This window comes from Rhamphochromis longiceps, linkage group LG6 (genome assembly GCF_057381845.1).
Source record: "Rhamphochromis longiceps isolate RC_006_pf linkage group LG6, R_longiceps_female_GT1.1, whole genome shotgun sequence".
NCBI lineage: Eukaryota > Metazoa > Chordata > Actinopteri > Cichliformes > Cichlidae > Rhamphochromis > Rhamphochromis longiceps.
In genome coordinates this window covers 39,033,374-39,059,408 of record NC_140562.1, presented here as the reverse complement: position 1 = coordinate 39,059,408, position 26,035 = coordinate 39,033,374, and the positions used below count along the sequence as shown (strand labels likewise).

At 38.9% G+C, this 26,035-nt stretch overlaps 1 long non-coding RNA gene across 2 annotated transcripts; it reads left to right on the top strand.

The window, feature by feature from the left end:
* The first annotated feature begins 19,017 nt into the window (after positions 1–19,017).
* LOC146668692 (uncharacterized) lies at positions 19,018–22,483 on the top strand. Of its 2 annotated transcripts, XR_014912175.1 has the most exons (4): positions 19,018–19,167; positions 19,973–20,128; positions 20,213–20,305; positions 21,095–22,483. It is a non-coding gene; the product is annotated as an uncharacterized LOC146668692 (long non-coding RNA). The 2 variants fall into 2 exon arrangements; XR_014912174.1 differs by lacking the exon at positions 19,018–19,167 and having other exon boundaries at positions 19,768–20,128.
* The last annotated feature ends 3,552 nt before the right edge of the window (positions 22,484–26,035 follow it).

Here is a 26,035-nt window from a genome sequence, read left to right as displayed (position 1 = left end):
ATTTGACTGCGGCAGCAGCTTAATCCTTTGTTGTCATTTTTGTCTATTTGTTGATTGATTTTTGACAAACGCAAAATTTACACAAATATACACAAGGGAATTAGACACCGCATTGTTATACCAAGGCTTTGTTTTCCCAGCCACTGCATATAGAGACTGTTGACAAGAAAAAAATAACCTAAAGTGGATTAGTAAGCTGGTGGGCCACCAGAACAGTTGGTGCACTGTTTCATTGATTCTGAAAGTCTCTGGCAGGCTTCTGGAGAATGAAACACAATTTTCTATTATATGAAGATATTACTTCATATGGTGTTTGGATGACAGTGGTGGAGAGATATATGTAACAAATCCATCCTGAATCTCGCATCGAATCAAATATTTAAATGCAAAGAAGTATGTATGTATATTAAAAGGATGGGCAGTTTGAATAATGCATGTTGGTAAAAAATAAAATAAAATGTGCTGGATCGCTTTAGATTGTGTGCAAAAAAAAAAAAAAAAAAAAATAGATTGTGTGCATTTATAATGTCGCAAGACTTTCACACATCCTTAGTAACACTGTTACTCGTGCATATGTCCCTTTAGGGCCAGACTGCATTGAATAGTGTTGTAAAGGGAAAGATGGCAGATGTCCCACCCCTACTTGGTTTTAGAAAGACTTTAACAGCAGGCAGGACTGCAAACGCCAAGGACTGGCTTCTTACTGATGTGCTAACATTATCCAGCTTTAGGAAGCTTTTCTATAAAATATTCCTTGAAGGTACTGACTGAAGTTATTTAATAAAAACAACAAGAGGGGAAAAAAAGATTTGTTTCTATGCAACAAATTCTAAAGTGGCGTGTTCACAAAGGCATTAACTGTGTAAACCTTTTTCTCTCTCAAGCGAATTTGTCAAAGATCATGGCAGAACAGGGAATAAAAGGAAGACTGTAGGAATATTAAAACCATCTAAACCAGTAGACAGTACATCTATTTAACCAGTCAAACTTTAAAACACCCTATATGTAGGTCAGTGGACAATTGGAAAGTCAGGTTGTGAAATACACATATGACTGTGTGGCCACTACCAGCTCCACCACCATCATCAAGTTTGCTGACGACACCGTCGTGGTGGGCCTGATCTCTGACAACAACGAGGCAGCCAACCTGAAGGAGATTAGGAATCTGGAGAACTGGTGCCAGAGGAACAACCTCCTTCTAAACGTCAGTAAGACAAAGGAGTTGATAGTGAACTTCAGCACTAAGCAGGAGAAGAACTACCAGACCCCCGTCATCAACGAGTGCCCAGTGGAGAGAGTGGACAGCTTCAAATACCTCGGAGTTCACATCACGCAGGACCTGTCATGGTCCTGTCACATCAACACCGTGGTGAAAAAGGCCCGTCAGCGTCTCTACCACCTCAGACGCTTGAGAGACTTCCAACTGCCCTCCAAGGTGCTCAGGAACTTTTACTCCTGCACCATAGAGAGCATCCTGGCGGGAAACATCTTAACCTGGTTCGGGAACAGCACCATGCAGGACAGACGAGCTCTACAGAGGGTTGTGCAGTCAGCTGAGCGCACCATCCGCTCCGAGCTCCCTGACCTGCACTCAATCTACAGCAGGCGGTGCTGGACCAAGGCCAGGAAGATCGTGAAGGACCTCAGCCATCCCAACAACAGACTGTTCTCTCTGCTGAGGTCAGGAAAGCGATTCCGCTCCCTGAAGACCAACACAGAGAGACTGAGGAGGAGCTTCTTCACACCACCACACAGTCCTGACCCACACATACAGTTCTTACACACACACTGGACATTCTGGACATTGTTTTCACTTCATCACTTAAATCACTTTAAGCATATTTGCACTGCACAAGACACTTACAAATGTGGATTGCACAACACTGGACATTATATTCTTCATTTCCATTTAATACTTGTACAGCTGCTGTTATTGTATATATATATTTATATTTCTCATACATTCTTACATAGTTCTATACTGTGTATTGGTGTATTTTGTTGTACAGTTATTTTATTTTCAACTTTAACTTATATATTTTATCTTATTCTTTCCCAGTTAAATTTACCCTTCATTCTAATTTGTGTTGTACAGTTATTTCATTTTTAACTTTAATTTTTATATTTTATTTTATTTTATTTTATTCCTTCCTAGTTAAATTTACCCTTTTTAATTTTCATATTTATTTCCTATCTTATTCATAACTTTTACTTTCTTTTTTTTTAGGTCACGAGCAGTTGTGTAAGCATTTCACTGCATATCGTACTGTGTATGACTGTGTATGTGACAAATAAAAATTTGAATTTGAATTGAATTTGAATTTGAATACCAGTTATAAATAACAGATAACTCTCGATAAGATCAAATAAAATTCATTACAGGAAATAGGACATTTTTAAAACATCAATGCAATGAACAAATAAAACACTTAGGAATTCAAATAATAAAAATAACATACAATACAACTTTTTTTTTAAAAAATCTCTGAAGGTACATTTTTAATTGAAACAGTTTGGACAACTATCAATTTAATAGGATCTTTAAAAGAGCTGTAACATGTCTTCCCCTTGTATCTGCATTGTGGGTCCATGAAATAGACTCTGAAGTAGTACCAAAGCTTTACAGCTCCTCTGTTTTTTTTCCCATCTGTTTACAAATTCACCATCCTCTTCTCTTTTTTCTCTTTTTCCACCATGGCATTTATCCAAGACCACATCCTCCCTTCTCTGCCTACTGTTTCTCCAATTTGCGATGCCAATACTCAGACACAGACTTTCCAGGGGTAATAACAAATTCTGGCAAAGCTACAGTCCACTTCAAGGACCTGTGTCCTAGCACCTCCTGCTCTGTTTTCCATTTATCAGAAGTCTTTCGTCAGCTGATACAAAGTGATAACCACACTCTGGTCCCACAGATTCTTACTGTATTTGGTTTGTGCCTTGGTGGTGTATACTGTGTCAAACTGGAATGGAGGAGATAAAATTAGCTCATATATGACTGTTCTGCTTTTCTCCTATAAATTCCTGCATGAGCCAACAGAGTCTATTTTGTGATTTCATAAAGGCTAGGCTGACCACACACTTTGTTTGAGCTCTGACCAGTCCTTTAATTCAGATTGGCAATAGAAGTGCCAGCCAAGAAAAAGACAGAGCTGTATATTCTTCCCAAACACTACTTGACCTCTGGTGTTCTGCTTTTTTGACATTAGTTCAGTACACTATCTGGTCAACCAGTGTCATGTCCCATCTTGTGGGAGAGGAGGAGCACAGAAGAGGAAGGAGAAAAAAGGACATTAAGACAAAGACACACATTAGCACATCACAAATAAATGGAGGCTGTCAAACACTTGGCAAACTGCCTCCTAAGGGCATTTCACGATTCATTACCTCTTTTCTGTCTGGATGAATACAACCCTCAAAAAATGATCATGGTATTCAAAATGTATGTAATATGAAACAAAAAACAACTGCATTAGTCTTCATAGTCAAAATCCTCATGAGCTCATAATCCTAATGAGCACAGGGACACACAACTCAAGGCCCCAATTAACACTTCTACCTTAAAATTAACCACATGGGTCTTAAGGCAGATTTATATTATACAGGGTGTATCAAAAAGAATCATTCTATTTCAAAAGCCTATATTTTTAAAGTAATGGACATGAAATGGACATTTTTAAAAACATGTCTGAATATAAAGTTTTTCATACAAAGCGTAAAAGGTTCACAAATGCTCCAGATGCACGGCATAAATCAAACAATAGTCAAACCCCTCTCATAGTTTTGTGAGCTTGTCATGAGTTGCTGCAGCCACTTCTGTTATGCTACCTACAGGCAACCACGTGAACCTTGTGAATCTACTCATCCTAACAGAATTTGTTTCGATCGTTACCAGTGAACAAAGTAAAGAGAGCATATGTCTGTGTGTCTGCTTATGCACAGCAGTAGGAACGTGGATTGGATAACCACATACCCTCAACATTTGACAGTGGCTGATTCCTGTTAGTTAATAAATTATTTAAACATTGATGATGTGATGAGAGTGCCCTATACAGCCATACTGGATACAACATGTCAATTAGCTCTTTGTGGGTGTCGTGTTTTGTTTCATTTTCTTTCGCCTCTCTATTATCACTATCTAATGAAAGCAGTAAATGCCCCAAAAGAATCACAAACAAAGAGATGAGCACGAAGCCAGGACTCAACATGATGCTTGCCAGTAGATAAAGGGTTACAGAAGAAATGACACTGTGTTACCTTCTGCTTGTAAACCTTTTATATGAGGATTAAGAGTCCACTATGTTCTCGTAATATGAAGGTCTGAAAGACCTACTGAGCAGCTGCTCCACAGAGCTGGAGATGGATATGAACAAGTCACTGAGGTTAATTTTAAAAGTCAAGGCTCAGGTATCATTGCACTGCATTGCAAACATGCTATCACCTTCATTAGTGGCAGGAAATATCAATGACCTGCTCATCTGAAGCCGTAAATCCTTTCAGTATGTTGCAATCAGGAATTGTTGTCTTGTCTTAATCCACCACCCAAAGCTGTCCTTTAAGCACTGAAAACCTCCAGGGAAGATCACTGACTCTTCAAAAGGAAACTTGCCAAGTACATGGTGCTAATCATTGAATGCAGAACAGGAAGTCTCAGAGCACAGAGCTTACCTACAGAGGCTGGATTCAGCAGCTTTGGTGCCTAATGTCTGTCTGACAAGCTGACAATTCATCTCGATGGGCATTAAGGAAGGGAAGAGAAGCAGAGGAGCCATTAGCAGCACCAGATGGTGGAGGTTTTATGATGATGTAACATCTGATTACTCTAGAAGCATAACTACTGGTAATAAATAAATCCAGTTCTAATGTATTTGATATCTAGCTTTCCCTATATTTTTAAAACTGTAATCCGCTTTGTCCATTTCTTCAAGTCTAATGCCTCTCTGAGACTGAGTTGGGAAAATATATTCCCTGCTCAGTTACCAGCTGGTGATAAGCTACTTAATTCAACTATAATGTCACCTGGGCGAAGAAAGAACGAGAGAGAAAACAAAAAATACAGCCTGGAATTAAATGAAAGTAGTAGAATTCAAGAAAGTGAGGTAGCCTACTACAGAGTTGAAAAGTGTACATTGAATTCTTGAGGTTCGCATTTTCTCCGTCTATGCTGGCCAAAAGTTAGCATATTTGAAAGAAGCTACCAACTAGCCTGCTGCGTTAGCGTGCACAAATTGTATGGGTGCAGATCATAGACACACATATCTGCTAATTTAGTGTGGTGTAGCGAGAAAACTAGAATTTCACTCACTACACTGAAGCAGACATTGATTAATCTGGACCCCAGAGGAGGACATACTGGTTGTCAGAGGTCCACTTCAGTGACTCCAATTAATAGAGATGATGCCTATCAGACTACCAGGCTACAACAAATGCACTTGTAACCCACTGCTGTAGGTACACCTGTCAGTCAAAGCAGCCATGACCCTAACCCAAATGAAAGGGTTATAACCCCACCCCACCCCCACCCCCCAATAGACCTGGGGGAAATGAATGCATGCAGGATGTAAGGGGGAACTATCCAAAGCGACCAAACCACTTTTGAACCAGGTGTTTTTAATGCCATAATCTTAACAGTGTAAGATGTGGGTTGACTTGCCACTAAAGGAAATGTTTTTGGCTCTTTTATCTTGGCTTAATTTTTCACCCCCAGAGATTTCCACTTTAAACACTTTAAACGGGTTAAACAGGAAGGTAGGATAACACTGTTTCCCTCATGGCACATTCAGAACTCATGAAAAATTAAAACAACGTGGTCACATCTACAGTATGTTTAATAATTTACAACCCACCTGTCAGCTGTACAGAGCAGTACTAAATTCAGTGTAGAAGATTTAAAATGTTTTTTATTTACTGCTATAGTCTGTAGTGACAAATATTAGATTATTTTATTTAAGGAGAAATGTGTCTTCCAAATAAAAACAACAAAAGACAAAAATGAAGAGATCTATTTTAGCAAGGAATACCAGTTTTCAGCACTGCCACGATCATATATTCATAGTTAATAATATTCATAAGGTATAAGAGTTTAAGCAAATACACCTACATTGTTTTTTACATTGCAAGGGACTAGAAAAGAGGAAATGAGGAAGATAGCCATAGGGGAGAGGAACATAAAAATTGGAAGACAATATTAAGACAGATGGAGAGAAATGGCCAAAATAACACAAGAGAGTGTGACACACGTAGTGAGACATGGAGAGTGTGGTTCTGATTACAAGGAAGATTGCCTTGGTGACATATTAGTTTAATCAAGCAAAGCTGTATGGGGAAACGGGGAATCATTCAACAGGGCTGTCGTCATTTAACTTAACTGATGTTGCCCTTTCCTCATTTCCATTCTCCACATGCCTCTGATATATTAAGGAGTACACCGAAGGCAACAGGAGCGAGATCTGACCAAAAATTACCAATGGTTCAAATCCTGCTTTGTAGTCTGCGGTAGCTTCAGTGTACTATATGCAAACGGCTGTTATCCCTCTCTGTGGATCTGTATTTGCAGATCTCTGCATATGCACGTGTGTGAGTGCCTTTCCCAGAAGTGGACTGCCTGCAGCTCATTGGCCACCTGGTCTTCTGTGTTAGCTTTAACCCAATAAGCAGAGAGAGGCTGACTGACAGCGACTCTCTAACCTTACCAGTCAATGCAGGCTGAAAAAAAAAACCTTGGGTATATGAGTTTGTGTGTGTGTACTAGTGTGTGTAATAATGTGTCCACTAACTTGACATGGACTGTGCACTCCTCTCATTTCTTTTGCAGTGTGTGTTTTATTGTGCACTTGATGAATACTTCCATTCAATTCCACAACACTTTCAGTTTTTCAGCAACCTAAAGCACAGCCCCTTCTTTTCAACATGAATATATTAGGTTGACATAAGACAAGAACAAGGAGAAGAACAGTAATTCTTGTCATACTTGTCTTTTATGTTAACACTAGTGACAGCACAAAGCAGAGTGACAGCCTAAACAAATAATATGCATGCTTGCCCACTGCTTCTGTATATAAAGTTAAAGTTTTACTGCGAGTTTTGAAAGAACCACTTTAAGGAAAGTGGGAATGCATCTTGAAATATAGCTGAAATAATATAAATATAATAACTACATCAAATTTTTAAAATGGCAGTGTGATATATTCATGTATTCGATGGGCTTTTTAATATGGATTTGGCTAATAGCTTCAAAGGATAATAACTAGGTATGGTAATATGTGGATCTAGGTCCTTAACACACACCAAAGACCACTGATGTCATACGGAGTTGCTGTTTGAAGGACACAAGACAACTAATTTTCTATAGCACGCACACATGTGTAGCCACAACACATTACATTAGATTTATAAGCAAGGAAACTGCTTTTTTCCTTGGGTTAATGGCAGTCTATGTGCAGAGGGGAAATAGGTATGTCATAAATAATTGTTGGTATTCGTGTGTGTGTGTGTGTGTGTGTGTGTGTGTGTGTGTGTGTGTGTGTGTGTGTGTGTGTGTGTGTGTGCGCGCGCGCGCGCGCGCATGCAGTGAGAGATACAAAATGTAGAAATGTAATATAATAGATTTGTTTCTATGAAGAAAGCGAGATAAGGAGAGAGAGAGCTTTTGGTTACTGTTTCATCAGAGCAAGTAGAACAGACTCTTTTTCTGTCCCTGTCAGTCAGTTTATGGCCAGACCCTGGAGACACTCTGATATGCCGAACACACCCCTCTTTTCTAGTACATGTGCTATGTCACATGTCTGTATATTTTAATAATAAACTATGATTATTATTGTTTAATAATCTTACATTAATATAACACCTTTCTGGGAAATTTCAATATATGAAAAGACAAAAATAGAGAATTATGAACTCAGGACATAGGCAGTGGCAACAAGTGACAGCCAGTAAGATATTTAAGATCTCTAATGGGAGGCAATTACAAACAATTTGATGGTGGGGAGCAGTTGTGCAGACACTGAAGCTTGTGCTGGGCTTTGTTGGGTAGTCCATTAAGGGTCCAGATGAGAGGCATTGAAAGTGTGCATTCAGTCTGACAGGGATGAACAGACTCTTGCAGCGCTTTATGAGGTGATGGAAAACAGATTTGATGGTGGACTGAGGTGTAATATGGAATAAGAGGGTGGAGTTTATGATCACAGACTTCAGAGGATGAGCAAACAGAGCAGATGTCCACTTTAAAAATATCACAAACCATGACATCACTGTTAATGCTGTTTATTTTTAATATACTGAACAGCATCTAGGTTTTGTGCAGAAAGTTGACTGCTGGGCTTTTTTTTATCATCATAGACAAGAAACTGCAGGTTATGATGGCCAAAATCTGTCCAGCGGGGAGAATGTAGAAAGGGAGCAAATCATAAGGACAAGGACAAGGGCTCAGGGGTAGGTTGGTATGTACTAACCAAAGCCGAACCAAATCAAGAGTATAGAACAATTGGTTTGCTGTGGTGACCAGCTCAGCACCAAAGCAAACAGTTACTGTGTGCATAGGAGAGAAGGAGGAGAGGCAACAGAGAAACCAATTCTTTGTGGTTTAGGTGTGCACATGTGTGTTTCTGTGATCATGAGAGGGGGATGACTTTACTGAAGCAGCACCACTGATACACTGTTTTCACTTTGCAATAGCTTTGTTGAGCTATATTCTGAACAAGTAACATGTTGCAAGTCATATGAATTCTGTTTGCTTTTGACTAGTGTAGTAGTTGGCCTGTGGATTATAATCATAGTTGCTATGATCAACTACCATAATAACCATTTGCTGATTTTAATGTTAACCAGTAAGTTATAAAAACCCTGAAGCGACTAAGAAAGTAATCCCAATCCAGTTCTTTTGATAGGATTTGTGCATATGGTGGATCATTGTTCTTTTCCCAGTCACATTACAGCATGCCCCTTGGGTGTTACTGCTGTAAAATATCATTCCTGTCAGTATGCAGTGGTTATATCTGCTAACACGAACCATCTTTTTATATGTACTGTATGCTATGGAAGAGTTGTTGGGTACATTAGGGGATTATGTAATGGGGATGTAGGTGTATGTTCACAGCTATACAGTGCCATGTAAATGAAGGCTCGAGCAGTGCAGTGTTGTTGCCTGCCTTATTAGTGCTTCCCACTATCCTCTCCTCCAAATCATATTAATCCAGCCTACACTCCTTCAATTAGAGACTATTGATTAGCTGACATTCTACAAAAAGGAACCATCTGCGATCATGTAATAATGAAGAGCCCAACAAGTGTAGCACTTTGATTTTATGCTATACTGAAAGCACTATCGTACATTTTTATGCATTATTCATTTTCTGATGGAAGGGTACATCACAAAAGGGTTTTCCACTGGGCTGTACTGTGTGTAGGCTAGCCCATATTTGTTGCTCAGAAACACATCAAGTCACTGGAATATAAGCGTATTCTGACAGTGAAAGGTTGTATTAGGTGAAGGAGTGGCCAGCTGAATAAAATATTCTCACTTCCATCTGATCTATTACAATTCATTTTAGCATTTACAAGTAAGGGGACATCCTAATTGGAATGGGAATCAAGAACCAGTTCTAGTAGTCAAAATTCTTGGAGTCGTTAGTCTGCCTGCCCTTTAGAGCCTGCTTATCGGTTCTCGCAATGATCATTTATTTTTATTTCAACTTTGTTTTATTAATTTCAACAATGACATACAAAGTTAGCAACAGCTAAGTCCATCTTGATTTCAGAACAGTGGTATGTCCATTATACCCTCCAACCCCCCAACCCAAATTCTCCCCCTACCAGGTCTACAATAGACAAAACACTGCAGAAAACCAGTTTCTGCCCACACACACACACACACACACACACACACACACACACACACACACACACACAAAAACCTAAAAAATAAATTTAGAAAAAAAAAAAAAAAAAAAAAAAACCCAACACCTCAGGACCCATACACATAACAAGCATAACCCCCAAAAAACAACAACAACCACAACTCCCCCCCCCCTCCCCCCGCCCCGTAACCAAACAGACAAACAAAAACAAACAAAACAAAAACAGAGAAAACAAATAACAGAGAAAGGACCAAGCAAAACAAAAGGAAAAACAAATAGATATGGTATAAATAAGATAAAAAACAAAACAAAAAAAACATTATAATGTAGCTTCGCTCAGTTCACTGCAGACTCAGGAAGTAAAGTAATAGTATCGACCAGCAAGAGAAATGATTTCCAGATTTTATTAAATTCCCTAATAGAACCTTTTAGAGAGAATCTAAGTTTTTCCAGCTTTAAGTTAAAGAGTACATCTCTCACCCAATGGTCATGAGTTGGGGGGTGGGGAAGCTTCCACTTCAACAGAATAAGCCTCCGGGCCAGTAAAGTGGTAAAGGCTAGGGCCTGTTTGAGGGGACCAGATAAGTTCAAGTCAGGAGGAATACCAAAAATTGCAGAGAGTGGGTTAGGAAGGACAGTCTGGCCATATGCTTGGCTAAGTGTGTCGAATATATTCCTCCAAAATGCACTCAGTTTCGAACATGACCAAAACATGTGGACATGGTTGGCAGGCGATAGTCCACATCTGCTACAGGCATCACTGATGGTTGGATAGATTTTAGATAATTTTGCGTTTGTATAGTGTACTTTATAGACCACCTTACACTGAATCAAAGCATGACGAGCACAAATTGAAGACGAGTGAATCAATTTCAAAGCACGATCCCACTGCTGTTCTGGCAGGGTTGTCTGAAGCTCTTCCTCCCATCTCAGCTTAATATGAGAAATGGATTTGGGGACCAAAGCATCTAGTATTTTATACAAGGCTGATATCAGTCTGTTTTGATGAGGGTTCGTCTGCAGGATGATATCCAGATTTGTTTCTGGAGGCCGATTGGGAAAGTGAGGGAACTGCGTTTTTACAAAATTTCTAGCCTGAAGATAGCGAAAAAAGTTGGAGTTAGGCAGGTCGTATTTGGACGATAGGTCAGCAAAAGATAGAAAGGTGTCCTGACTATACAAGTCCTTAACAGTCCTAAGTCCGTTATCTTTCCAACTACTAAAGGCCGCATCAGTGTTTGAAGGTGCAAAATTAAAAATTTTTGATAAAGGTGTTAGCAAAGACGGTCCAAGTAGCCCGAAGTATTTTCTGAACTGTCGCCAAATAGTTACTGTTTCCTTAGCTATTAGATTATCCCCAACAAGGGTTGGAGAAAAAGGGAGTGGTGAGCTGAGTATTGATGATAATGAGTAACAGCTAGATGCAGTTTCCATTTGTACCCAGGCTGTTACAGGGGGGTCGTTATGAACCCATTGTAAAAGTTTTTGTATGTTAGCTGCCCAATAGTAGTGTCTAAAATTGGGCAAACCAAGACCACCATCACTTTTAGAGGACTGAAGAATAGACTTGCAAATTCTAGCTTGTTTCCCTCCCCATATGAAATGTAACAGAATCTTTTCTAACTTGTCAAAAAATGCCTTGGTAAGAAAAATCGGGACATGTTGAAAAAGATACAAGAATTTTGGGAGGACACTCATCTTTATCAGTTTAACTCTCCCTGCCACTGACAATGGTAGAGAAGTCCAACGGTCACAATCTTTCCCAACATTTTCTAGTAGGGATAGAAAATTCTCCCTCATCATTTTATGTATAGAAGAGGAAATAAAAACCCCCAAATATCTAAATCCGGTTTCTGTCCACTTAAAAGGCACTATTGAGTGGGGAAGAGCTCTGGCCAGGGAATTAAGGGGTTGCAACTCACTTTTTTGATAATTGACCTTATATCCTGACAGTGTACCATATTGGTCCAGTATGTCAAAAAGCACCGGGAATGAGTTTAGAGGGTCAGAAATGTACAGGAGCAAGTCATCTGCATAAAGGGAGAGTTTGTGAGTCACACCGAACCTTGTAATGCCTTTAAATCTATCCTCTGAACGCAGCCATATTGCAAGAGGCTCGATAGCAATGGCGAATAGGAGGGGTGAGAGAGGGCACCCTTGCCTAGTGCCCCTCTCAAGTGGAAAAGGCAAAGACAAGTTGTTGTTAGTACGAATACAGGTGGATGGCGAGGAATATAGTAGCTTAACCCAGAGAATAAAGTCAGCCCCCAAGCCAAACCTATTCATCACCTCATAGAGGAAGCTCCACTCGACGCGGTCGAAAGCTTTCTCCGCGTCAAGAGATACCACAACCTCTGGAATTGAGTTGCACGATGTATGGATAATATTCAAGAGGCGTCTTGAATTGTCATATGAGTGCCTGCCGGCCATAAACCCCGTCTGGTCAAAGGCGATAATTTGTGACAGAACACGTTGTAGCCTAAGTGCGAGGATTTTAGATAGTATTTTAAAATCAATATTTAAAAGAGAAATTGGTCTGTAACTACTGCACAACAAAGGATCCTTATCCTTTTTCAAGATTAAACAAATAGTAGCTTCGGACAAAGTCTTGGGTAATTGACATTTTGAAAAGGCTTCATTATACATATCTTTCAACAACGGTGCCATAAGATCAGAATTGACTTTATAGTATTCTGCAGAGTAACCGTCAGGGCCCGGCGATTTACCTGTGTTTAAGGATTTAATGGCTTCTTGTACCTCTACTACAGTGATAGGTCCCCCTAATCCTTTCGTCAGATCTCTATCTATTCTTGGAAAATGTATATTTTGGAGAGTTTCTTCTGATAGAGGGGGAGAACTTGAAGTGTACAGATTGGAATAGAAACTTACAAATACTTCATTAATTCCCTCTGGGTCCGATATTATGTCACCAGCAGCAGACTTGACCTTTGGGATTAGCTTAGAGGTTGCTTCGGCACGGGCTTGATAAGCCAGAAGTTTCCCTGCCTTGTCGCCAGATTCAAAAAAGCGTTGCTTAGTCTTAATTAATTGAACCATAGCTGTTGCGGTGGTGGTTAAATTGAGACTGGCTTGAACTTTCACACGTTCTGTATAGAGGTTAGGATCTGGGTTTGATGCATATCTGCCATCTAGATCTTTGATCTTATTTAATAAACTGGACGTGTAAGTTAACTCTTTCTTCTTTAAATTTGACACAAATCCTATAAGCTGGCCTCTCATGTAGGCTTTCGACGTTTCCCATAATACACCTCTTGACACTTCAGTAGAATCGTTCAACTCAAGGAAAAGTGAGAACTGTGATCTCAAAAAATGTGTGTAGTCATCCCTTATCAACAGGCTAGAGTTAAATCTCCAATGTTTAATGGGTCGAGACGGGGTCGCTAATACCACATCAAAAGAAACTGGTGAATGATCTGAAATGGCGATAGCATGATACTGACAATGGCTAATTTTACAGAGAAACCTAATATCAACAAGAAAAAAGTCTATACGTGTATATGTACGGTGGGGATGAGAGAAAAAGGAAAATGCCTTAGTAGTGGGATTCGCATGTCGCCATGGATCCACAATCCCCAGCTGAGTTTTGAAAAATTCTAGGGTTTTAGCAGATTTATTCAGGGAACAGGCCTTAGTTGACGATCTATCCAGCAGAGTGTCCTGAACCAAGTTAAAATCACCTCCAATAATAAGATGATAGTTTTCCAGATTTGGAAGTGAAGAGAAAAGTTTAGCTATAAAAGAGTCGTCATCCCAGTTCGGCCCGTACACGCTAGCCAGTATCACAAGTGAGCCCTGCAAGTTTCCTGACACAAATGTGAAACGGCCATCTGGATCAGCAATAACTTTATGTTGCTCAAACAGAATATTATTACGAATAAGTATGGCTGTCCCTCTGGCCTTGGCGTTAAATTTGGAATGATATATATTGCCGATCCAGTTTCTCTTAAGTCGCCTCACTTCTCTGTTGCAGAGATGTGTCTCTTGAAGAAAAAATCATTTATTTTTATTGCACAAAACTATGAGAGCACGATGGTAGAGCGGAGACTGCTCCAGGACAGAAACAACTGCATTACACAGATAACATAACTTCGGCTCTTTGCAAGCACCTGCACAGATAGCATGCTAACGCTAAGCTAGCCCACAGCCCAGAGTGATGTTAGATGCTGACCCCAGCCCAGCACCGTGATAAAGTGAGTCGTCATCTGCAGTGAAGCCGCTGCTAAACTTCAAGTGGTAACAAATGGATGAACAGTCGGGCTGAGGAGTCCGTTTCTACCTGTTTATGTTTCTAAAGTAGAATCACTGTGACGATCTCTTTGTCTCTTTGTGCTGGTTTTAATCTTTGATTTGTGCTTTCGGCTTTGTGTTCATAACTAAATACTAAGAGAAAGACCACGTGTGTCCTCATTAGGATAGAGATTTGTGTTGGTGTGTGGGGCTGTAGCCTGTATGTTTCTAGTGTTAACTGGTCATTATGAGACAGTGTGTTTCAGATAATTTTACAGAGTAACATGAAAGTAACATAATAGTATAGTAGTATAATTACTATTCCTGGGAGTAATTAAGTAAAGTTCAGAAGTAAAGTTCAGATTCAGAAGAAAGAAAAAAGAAAAAAAAAGACCAGTTTCAGGGGAAACCTGCCTCACTGCCACAGGAGTCCGAACTCGTTTGTGTGTGTGAGTGTGTTTCATTGTGTGTGGCTGCTTAGATAAGCAAAGCGTGCGTGAGATTTCATGTAAAAACGAGTGTCTTCTGAGGTAGGCTGGGTGGTCTGGCCCACAGGTAGGACGTTAGCGGTTTATTTGTGAATATCAATGGTTATTTGTAGAAAATGTAATTTAATGTATAGGTGTAACGTACTGCTTTACTTTTATGAAAAACTTTGTGTAATATGCGCTATAATTACTTTTTTTGAATAATGACCCTAACACTGATCAAAACAAAGAGGGTAAACACCTCAAACATCCACAAACATTTGACCAGGCAGCATGTAATTAATTTGCATGAATGTAATGTCTTTGACATGCTGTTTAGAGATGGTGGTGACTCTCAATATGGAGCCAATGAGAACTGATAAGGACTCAAAGTGATAGACCGCTTTCTCTTTCTCTCTTCTTCTTGTTTTTCCTAGTAAAGAACTTGCAGCTACGATTTTTGTCAAAGCATTTCACACATACCATCTTGCGTGACAGCTGTGTTTTGTTGCTTCTATGAAATAGGGTACTATTGGTTACCTTTCCTAAAGGCTTCTTTCCTTTGGACAGGGCCTTGGATTCATATTGGATTTGGTTGATAGGCCAATGATATCTCAGAGAGTTTAAGCAGTTAACCTGATCTCCTTGATGCAACATCATGCTCTTTAGGTCTGCTCATACTCAGCTCTATCTGTCTTTCGCCCAAACCAAACTGACTGCAGCTGCATCCCCCTGAGAGAATTTTACTTGGTAATACAAACTGTCCCTTGATGCTTCTGTGACAAGTGCTTCCTACATACAGTTTTCTTGCATATTATGTTAAAATGCATTTGCAGTCACTTACGTTGTCATGTGCATTTAGCTGAAAGCACTCAGCTATCTTCAAACTCAGTGTTTTAGTAGAATAAGAAATGCACTAGGTCTCAAAGCAGAAGATCATTTTTTTTCTTTTCTTACATTGGAGTGAACTGACTCTTTGAGGTCACGACTAATCCAAGAAATACTGAAGGCTTTTGATGTGACCCAGAAGAGGGCATTCAGTCCATTTATTTCAAGGATTGAATTTGATGGACTTAAGAACTATTGGCCATGCAGTTTGCAAAAATGTGCTATAAATGAATCATATCCATTTTAACACAAATGGGTATATTCAACAACAGAAAAATGTATATATATATCCATCCATCCATCCATCCATCCTCATCCGCTTTGTCCGGGGCCAGGTCGCGGGGGCAGCAGCCTAAGCAAAGAGGCCCAGACCTCCCTCTCCCCAGCCACCTCCTCCAGCTTATCCGGGGGAATACCAAGGCGTTCCCAGGCCAGCCGAGAGATATAATCTCTCCAGCGTGTCCTGGGTCTGCCCCGGGGCCTCCTCCCGGTGGGACATGCCTAGAACACCTCACCCAGGAGGCGCCCAGGGGGCATCCTTGTCAGATGCCCGAACCACCTCAGCTGGCTCCTTTCGATGTGGAGCAGCAGCTGCTCTACTCTGAGCCCCTCCCGGATGGCCGAACTTCTCACCCTATCTCTAAGGGAGAGGCCAGCCACCCTTCGGAGGAAGCTCATTTCTGCCGCTTGTATCCGCGATCTCGTTCTTTCGGTCACTACCCACAGCTCGTGGCCATAGGTGAGGGTAGGGACGTAGATCGACCGGTAAATTGAGAGCCTCGCTTTTACACTCAGCTCCCTCTTCACCACGACGGACCGGTGCAGCGTCCGCATTACTGCAGCTGCAGCCCCAATCCGTCTGTCGATCTCCGGCTCCCTTCTCCCATCACTCGCGAACAAGACCCCGAGATACTTGAACTCCTCCACTTGGGGCAGGAACTCATCCCCGACCCGGAGTGGGCACTCCACCCTTTTCCGGCTGAGAACCATGGCCTCAGATTTGGAGGTGCTGATCCTCATTCCCGCTGCTTCACACTCGGCTGCGAACCGTTCCAGTGCGAGCTGGAGGCCCTCACCCGATGAAGCCAACAGAACCACATCATCTGCAAAAATCAGAGATGAGATTCTGAGGCCACCAAAGCGAAAGCCCTCCGCCACTTGGCTGCGCCTAGAAATCCTGTCCATAAAAATTATGAACAGAATGTATATATATAAATATGTGAATTCTCAAGGTTTAACAGAAGCAAAGCTTTTGTGATTAGATGTGGAGAAGCAGTTAGATTCAATTAGAAAGCATTTTCTATAAAACCTGCTGAGAAAAGAATTAAAGAATTTAAATTAATTACAAAATCTTGCAATGATTTGTCTTTGAGAGAGGAGAAATAAATATCTTCTATTCACACTGTTTACTGAAGCATTAAGTCAAACAATAGCATATCACTAATGAAGACATTAAACTTACTGGGTTAGAACAGAAACTCTGAAATTATATCCTTGGAGCATCTAAATATGAAATTATTATGTACCACAGTTAATGCATAAGAGGCATAATTTTACAGTAGCTGGTATGCAGAGACAGTAGCATACTTACATAGCAGTCACCTTATACATGTAAATATAAGTTGTTATAAAAATATAACCTATTATAATGAGTTTCACTCATAACAGACCGGACAAACATACAGAGGTTTACAGTAATAGCCAGTTAAATTCCTTTAGATGTATAGACAGTATAGACATTTTTTTTATTACAAAATAGCATTTATGACAAGTGCAGCTACTTTTTTATTGAAGTGGAAGTGTGCAGAATAATGCAAAGATGCATTTTGAAGAATTGGAAGAATTAGGTTTCTAAAAAATCTAATCAAATGTTTCAGACTCTCCAAAAGCACAATTAAGCACATGAAAGGTAAGGGGAAATGGGCACGAGATTTCCAGAGGTTAGAGAAAAAGTCTGAATACTTCTGGTAGGTTCAGTACCATTTAAAAAAAAAAAGCTGTCATAAATATTATCTAAACTCAGCATCCAATTTCTGATGCAAAGTTATGATTATTTGCAAATCAGTATCTCTATTCTGTTTTCGACTTTCACAGCTCTCACAGAAATGTTTCTAACAGTAGGCAGCTGGTTTCCTGTGGAAAAACATCTCTAAAAGCCTATTGTATAATACAGTAGCTGCTCAGGATGGAAATAGCACATAGTGGCTATTGAGTGAGTATAATGTAGTTAGGCAGTAAAAGACACATACTTCTCTTTGGCGTTATTAGCGACAGATCTCAAAGAGAGTGCACATTGGACTTCTGTCATTAAATGAGTCTTTCTATAACTTCTAGGTGACGTTATCATAAACTGTTTCGTAACAAACAAGTAAACATGTCAGGGAACAAGCTTACATGCTTACGAAGCTTGTTAAATGAGGGAAGGCTATGATTATATCTAAAGAGTTGGTAAGCATCTTACATATTTTGCTGTCTCTGCTACACTCATCTGAGAACATTACAACAAAGTCAGAAGGTGTGTAGATTTCACTGTAGTATGACTTTATCAAACTAACACAAAGAAAGGAAAATGCAGACTGGAATGTGCTTCTGACTTGGTGAATCCAATAAATGGCAGTTCACTTTTATTCATTTATTTTTAGCCCTTTTGGATTATTTTCAATTTCATTAAATTTAACTTTATTTAAATTGTGCCAAACAACAACAGTAGCCTCAAGGTGCATTATATTGTAAGGTAAAGACTACAGTACTACAGAGAAAAACCCTGCAGTCAGATGACCCCATATGAGCAAGCTACAGTGGGAAGAAAAACACTCTATTAACATGAATCTTGCACCTCATTTTCTCACACATCTGGATTCCTATTAATTAATACTAATTAAATTCATACTCAAAGATACAGGTTTACATATAGCCTGTGGCAATTTGAATTTATTTTTTATACTGGGAACTAGTAATTGATATATTAAATTCTGAGTCTGTCTTATCAGTTATAGTATTCTAAAAAAAACAGAGGGAGGCTATCTGTGCAGACTCTCAGCATGATGCAATATACTGCCAAATTCTGTGGCGATTGCTGTGCTTCTTCAGAATTCAAATTGACACTGTAAAGAAATAAGAGAAAAACTTTCTGTAAGTTTTCACTCAAAAAAAACAAAACGTTGGTGCCTTGTGAAGAATTACAACTAGGACTGTGCTGCAGCTGTGTCCCTCCCTCACTCAAAAAACAGATTCAGGTCCTCCTTTCAAAGAACACATGCAAATTATGTTAGTTGTTCACAAATGCAATTAAAAAATACCAAATTAATTTGATTTTCTTTGTGTAAACCTAAAATTATTCAAAACCAGCAGAGGCTGATTCTGAACACAAAATGAATGAGTTTGTTGGGGCACTGGGGGTAGGAGGAGTACATTTTTGCACTTAAGTATTTGTAAACTCAAAGAAATCAATTCAAGCCCCTCTTTAAGCTTAAACATTATTTTTAATCTCATTCAACGCAAATGTAGCACTCCAGCGTTACTGCAATTATTATTCGTGTGGTGAACCTAAATTATTTTCTCTCAAAGCAGTCTTTGTCACAAGAACACAAAGTTACTGAGTTACACAACGGTCCGCCTTCTTTGAAAATTTTGCGCTCTTTCAGGATCACCTAAATGAATCCAGCTGCTCTTGGCCTCTCTGTACTTTTTGGATAAAACTACACCTTCAGGTAAGGTAACATATTATTTTTCCATATATCCAATTGTGTATTTCTTTATCAGCTAAATCTATAATGCTATTTATCATAGAAGCTTGTAACAGTTGTTTTTTGAACTTTTGGTGGTGCTACCATTCTCTTCTCTGCTTGAATACTATTTTTTTTTTGACAATATAGCCAGGTCTTTTCAAAAGTGCCTTGTTTTAGAGGAGAAATTGTGTAGCTGCCAACTTTTAAGTCGGAGCGTGTGCTAGCTTATTAGCAGCTAGCCATTGTGCTCAATGAAAGATGATGTCCTATAGCTAACTTCTTTCTTACTGTTTTCTTTTTATAATCTAAAAATATGGTATTCTGTGTTTATTATTATATAATGCCATTTTCTAGTAGAAAGTATCGTTTTGAGGTGTCTTTAAAAGCACTACATAGTTTACTGAGGGTGCTACCAAAAGCGAACCATGTGGCCGGAAGAGTAACTGCAGGCAGCACAATGCGCACTCCCATGACGTTCAAACCTATTTATTATTATAAAAGATTTCGGCTACGTCCACACTTACACAGGTATTTTTGAAAACGGAGATTTTCCGTTTTCGTTTTAAAAAATAATCCCGTCCACAGGTAAACGCAAAAATGAAGGAAAACGCTGCTAGGAACATGCCAAAGCAACAGGTGGCGATATATTCCTAAACTCAGCTAAAAACAGTTTAGGTCTTGACAAACTTCACTGATGGTTCAAATGTTTAGCAACTTTCAGTGTGTTGATTCAGCAGTCTGTATTTAAACTTCTAGTTTATTATATTTGTGTATGTTTTATTTCCAGGTGAATGCAGAGTTCCTGCAGATCACTACAAAACCCCTGCAGGCGAAGTTCTTGGCTCAGCTGGACAATTTAACAGACAAGCTGATGCAAAATTTTCAGGGGAGCAAAGGAGCAAAGGGCCAAAAGATCAAGGATATCATGGCGATCAGTAGTTTGGTCGGTACTAATGATAAACCCATCAATTAAATGCAATCAATCAATTCCATTTTTTTCACCATTTTTTTTCCACCCTTGCATTAGTATGATGACATCGACATAAAGAGGGAGCATACTCTTAAAAGCCTGGTGATCTACTTTAATGAAGATCCAGACCTACTGTTCAAGGAGTATCTGGTACGCTTATCACACCTTCTTTTCTAGATTCAATTTGAGTTAGGTTCATCGCACACAAAATCCTCATATATTCAAAAGAGACAATATAATTGTGAAATAGTATTATTCTTAATAGTCATTGTTGAAACTTGCACTGGAGAGCACTTTTTAAGGGGATAGTTTCAGCAAAAATTCAATTGTTCATTCTTTTGGTGCTGCCATGTAGGTATCTACTGCCTCTATAAACACAGTAAATGTGGACAAAACATTCATCCATTTTCTGTCAGTGTTTCAATTCAGTTTATTTATATAGCGGTATATCACAACAACAGTCATCTCAAGGCACTTCAGAAAGTAAACACTCCAGTGGAGTTCAGTTTATTATGCCAATTAGTAAAAAGTCTTCATTATAAGGAACACAGCAGATTGCATCAAGACACTAACTAGTGTCACTGCCATTACAGCAATCTCCTGGTTTCAGGAATAATGTGCATAAAACAAGCTGTTTCAAAAGGTTCCCAATTGTGATGAAATAAGGGAAATTGACCCAGCCCACACACACACACACACACTGATAGACACTGGAGGAGCTCCTGCTCTATATCAAGCCCCTCCCAAAGGGAGGTACATAATACCTGAACCCAAACTATTGATAGGAAACAGATTGACGGGTTTTATTTATGTTTGGAGTGTTTATAGAGGCGGTAGAGACCTATGTTTCAGCACAAAAGGATACAAAAGCTGAGTTTTGCATAATATGTCCCCTTCCAAGTGACAGAGCCCTTAAACCTGAAACAACCTGTTTTTCAGACCTCCTCCACTGAGGATGAACGGTTGAGGTCCACTGCAGCAACTGTCACTGTATTTACACCATCAGAAGAGAAGGGATTCAGGAGCCAGAGGATGTTGGAGTTGTCATTGAAGGTACTACAGTTATGAACAACCTCGGTAGTGTCATCATGGCATTCATCGTCCTCTTTGGACTGATTTATGCACTTGATCTGAGCTATCCAAATGACCACAAGTACACTTTTGAGTTCTGTCAGAAGATTTTGATGAATCTGGATGGACAAAGGCTCAGTACAAAGATGCAGCAAATGAAAATGAAGATGTTTGCTTAGGCAAACAAGACCCAGCACAAAAGTTGATTTTGGCCTTTTTATATCTTTTGTTCAAACTGTGACCTTTTTTTCTTTCTTTTTTTGGCCAAATGGAAGTTGTCTATTTTTGTCTGCTGTTATGTTGTGAGTGATGTGACCTTTAATCTGTACTACTATAGATGGATGAAAAGACTGGGGATTTAGCTCAGAAAAAGTTTCATGGTTGTAACCACCATTTTCTTTTTGATTGCTTTTGGGATTTGCAAAGGTAATAGAAAAATGTTGACAAGTTTTGTGTCTTCCAGTGTTTTAAAGTTGGTCTTCCCGTTCTTATAAGCTTGTAAATGTTTACATGTAATTGGTTTTGGAGAAGTAAAGTTGAAAGATTTTTTTTTTATTAAAATACCTCCCCCTTGGTAACAGAAAAATGTTCGTCATGAAAACACACACACACACACACACACACACACACACACATATATATATGTGTGTGCGTGTGTGTGTGTGTGTGTGTGTGTGTGTGTGTGTGTGTGTGTGTGTGTGTGTGTGTATTTATGTATATGTGTGTGTATTTATGTATTGTTGGGTTGTTTCAAATCTTCAGTGACTGCCATACTATGGTGTGAATTGCAATGTTTATGTTTAGGTTATCATTGTGAATTTGCAAGTGTCACTATAAATATATACAATGATTCTGAAGTGAAATCTGATTTTACAGATTCCAGTTTGTTTTCAGTATTGCCTAGTAGTACAGAGGTGTGTGCTATTCAGATTTGACATTCATTACAAATGTACGTCAGCACTTTTTTGTGAGCACTTTGATTTTTGTTAAGGTTGATTTGACCATGTGACATGTATGTTTATTTACAAAATATTCTGTTTCTGCTTTTAATTCAAGTGAATAAACCTGAGTTGTAAAAACAAATTCATTTTGTCATTATTTTAATAATTAAATTAGTTTTCTGGTAATGAAAATTATGATTTAGTTGAACTCAAAATAATGATTTCAATGCAATGAAAATCTAGCTCAAGTGAATGACATTGTATTGAGTTGGACCAACCAAAACCTTTCACATCATTTTAATGTACTTTTTTTCATTTTAGCAGTATTTACGAAATTGTGTTCTACTGACTCAATTTAATTGAATTGTCATGATGTATGTAGATTAGGTTGGACCAAAATAGATGTATTACATGGAAAACCTGCCATCAGTCCAATTGAGTTCATCCAATGACTTATTTTTTTGAGTGCTGCACCATCTACCTCTCCCTGTCTTCTCAGCTCACGCTTCTCCATCTAACCTCCTGATCACTTCGTCTCCTCTCTAATCTGTCACACTTGTCTTTCTCTTGTCATCACTTTTTAATCTCAGCCTGGGTTCACCCACTCCTCCTACTGCCTCTGTTTTGACCCCTGCACCTTTTCATTCTCGCCCTTTTCTTGCTTCTGTTTTTTTCACCGGGCACCGGTGAAAAAGTTTGTTTTTTTTAAATAAGAGAAACTTGGTAGCACCATAGGTGACACTAGTTACAAATTAATTACTGAATTTATTTCTGCATCCTCATCCTCTCTTTGTTTGATCTTCCAGTCATCCACAGACTGTCGATTCGTCACCTGTTGTCAGATCAATAATGCATCTCAGCACAATTGCTCTAGACATGTCATTGTGCTGTGGTTTAAATTGATCTTGAGTATGTGAAACCACTTTGCATGCAGTTCTCAGCAGCAAATGTGATATTTTTCAAATCGCATCAAGATGGAATATTCAGATGAATCATTATGTTCTACATATTACTCCCATCGGGTAACAAAAATTACTAAATTTCAGATATGTTTCCAGGCAGAGGGCATACACAGGAACAAAGTCCAAGCTACATAATGAACCTGCTCATGTGTCTGCAGGGCGGGCTACATTTTATAAACTTTGGTTAAATTGCGAGTTTGTCTTATTTTGATTTCCCACCCAAGTCAAGCTGTGGTGGCTGTTCATCATTCAGAGTGAGTTTGGTTAAATCATTCGCAGTCTCCTCTTCTTCCTCCACACTGACCTCTGACCTGCTTAAAATGCACCATCTCCTCTGGGATTCAAAGACTGTTTCGTCATCCTGCTGTGAGTGTGTTTGTCAGAGAGGAGAAGACGGTGGTAATTTGTATCGGAGCAGCAAGGTGACCCCAGAATCTTCATCATTAAGAAAGGAATTTCATACTTTCTCTCCAAAAAAAAAGAGACTAATTCAAGCTTGAATTTGAGAAGTGTTAAAAAGGTCAAGAATAAATTGTGCCCCAGTGCTGTTTCAGCCTTACATGGTATTTTGTTTATTATCCTTTACTCATTCTCTATGTTGTATTTAGTGATATAAACATTGATCGCTCTGACATCCAGTTATAACAATATAACAAGAAGGTTTGTTTACTCATATAACAATATGAAAAGAAAATCGAATCAATCTCATAAATCTGGTTAAATTTAGGAGCGCTGTCTTCTCTAAATGACAACATTTGGTATTTAGTCATTATCTGGACTGCAAAAATGCGCCATCATTATCTGCTATTTTTTTCATAACATACCAATTTAACTAGGTCACTCTTATAAGTCAGCCTGTATTGCTTGTTATTTTAAGATTATTGTTTTGAAAAATGTAGAAACTATGTTACTATTGACTAGATCAATGTTTAGTTTGAGGTTGGAAAGTTTACCAGAAAAATTTAAGTTGTGGATATTCTTTTTTTCCCCAGTAGTCTCCAAGTGAAGCTAGAAGAGTCGTTAGGAAAACAGATGGAGGAGAACTGGTTTTCATAACTGCAGCATGCCTAAGCTCGGTCAAGATGTGGTCTATCATAATTAACCCTGATAGGGTTTGATACTTTCCTTTCCACGAGTTGACAGAGAGATTTATACAGATGGTCCAGACCAGAGATGGGCAGTAATGCGTTACTTATAACGCGTTACTGTAATCTGATTACTTTTTTCGAGTAACGAGTAAAGTAAGGGATTACTATTGCAAAAACGGTAATTAGATTACCGTTACTTTCCCATAGGAACGCTGCGTTACTGCGTTACTAAAACCGTGAACCGTGTCTCACGACAGTGACGTAAGCGAGTGCGCCGTTAGTGACAACAGCTGTGTGCAGATCAACAATGGATCACATATCGATTGTGGGAGAGAGTGTGAGCGTGCAGCGTGGAAGTACTGACCTTACTTTGAGTTTGATTCCGTAAAAAGTGACAAAAACATTAGCGTCCATCGTGCGTGGGAAGAAAACTTCTTTTTACAGCGAAAAAAACCCCTAAACTTCCAAGCAAGCACCGAGAGCGCAACGACGTAATGGGAAACTCACAGAGACACTGCCGTATCCTTCCACTGACCGCTGCACACCTGCACCAGGGTAAACCTCTGCCTACCGCAGTCCTGCTTTACAGGTGAAAATAGAGCAACAGGACCGCTGAGTCTTTGACTTTATTTATGTTCTGCTGTGTTTTACTTGCATCTATTTGAAAGAGTGAGTGTAAACACAAAAAATATTTTATTTTATGTGCTGGAATGTGTAGAAAATAGGTTTAAATGTTAAACTAATTTATTCAACTCAGAGAATGTTGCATATAATTAAATTTTTGCTTGATGCATAAAGTTAAAAGATTAAAACTGATAAAACAAATTTAAAAAAGAGACTTTTCCATTTGATTACATTTTGTATGATGGATTATGTAGAAAAAGTAGAATTGGGCTGAAAGATATATCGCTTTATCACCTCTTCAGGTTGTAAATCGTGTTTTTAAAAAGTAACTAAGTAACTAAGTAATTAATTAATTTTGAAAATAAGTAATCAGTAAAGTAACGGGATTACTTTTTTGGGGAAGTAATCAGTAATTAGTTACTGATTACTTTTTTCAAGTAACTTGACCAACACTGGTCCAGACAAGCGTGCAGTTGTTCATTACTTTTATTTCCCATATATAAGTTACAACAGAACTGAAACTGAATGCTCAAAATAAACAGCAGCTTGAGGAGTTTTCAACCAGTTTTCTCTGAATATCAGCTGCTTTTCACTCATTTTCAGTGCAGTTCTTATACCTGACAGTTTCAAAAGAAATATTTTCTTTGTTTAGCTACTTAACACTAACCTATAAGTCATTCAGGCATTAAAAAAGGAATGAATCAGCATCGTGTCTACACATAATAGACAACTTAGAAAAGAACTAATTTCAAATTGTATCCTAAGGCACTTTGTTACTAGCAGAAGACTTGGCATATGTTGGCTTAGTATGTCTAGACAAGTGAACAACAAAGTTGAAACATACAAAACTATCTGTAGCAGATGAACAGTGTCTAAAAGTCATGACGTTAAGAATCGGAAAAAGTCCAGCAGCTGAACTTTTAGGAGCTGACAAAGAGTTGATTCATCCGTTCACTGAAGTCTCCTCAAAAATTGTCTCATTTGAAGGACGACTGTCAAGAAGCCATTCATAAGATAGGAAACAGGGAGAAATAGTTGAGGTATGTCAAATTGCAACTGAAATCAGGGGCAATTTGAATTTTCTCCAAGCTGTACTTGAGTCACTTTCATCGTGATGCGTTTTCTCTTTGTTTTAACACTGACTGAAGGGATTTTTAGACAAGAGGCATGTTTACCACTGTGTAGCCTCGCCTA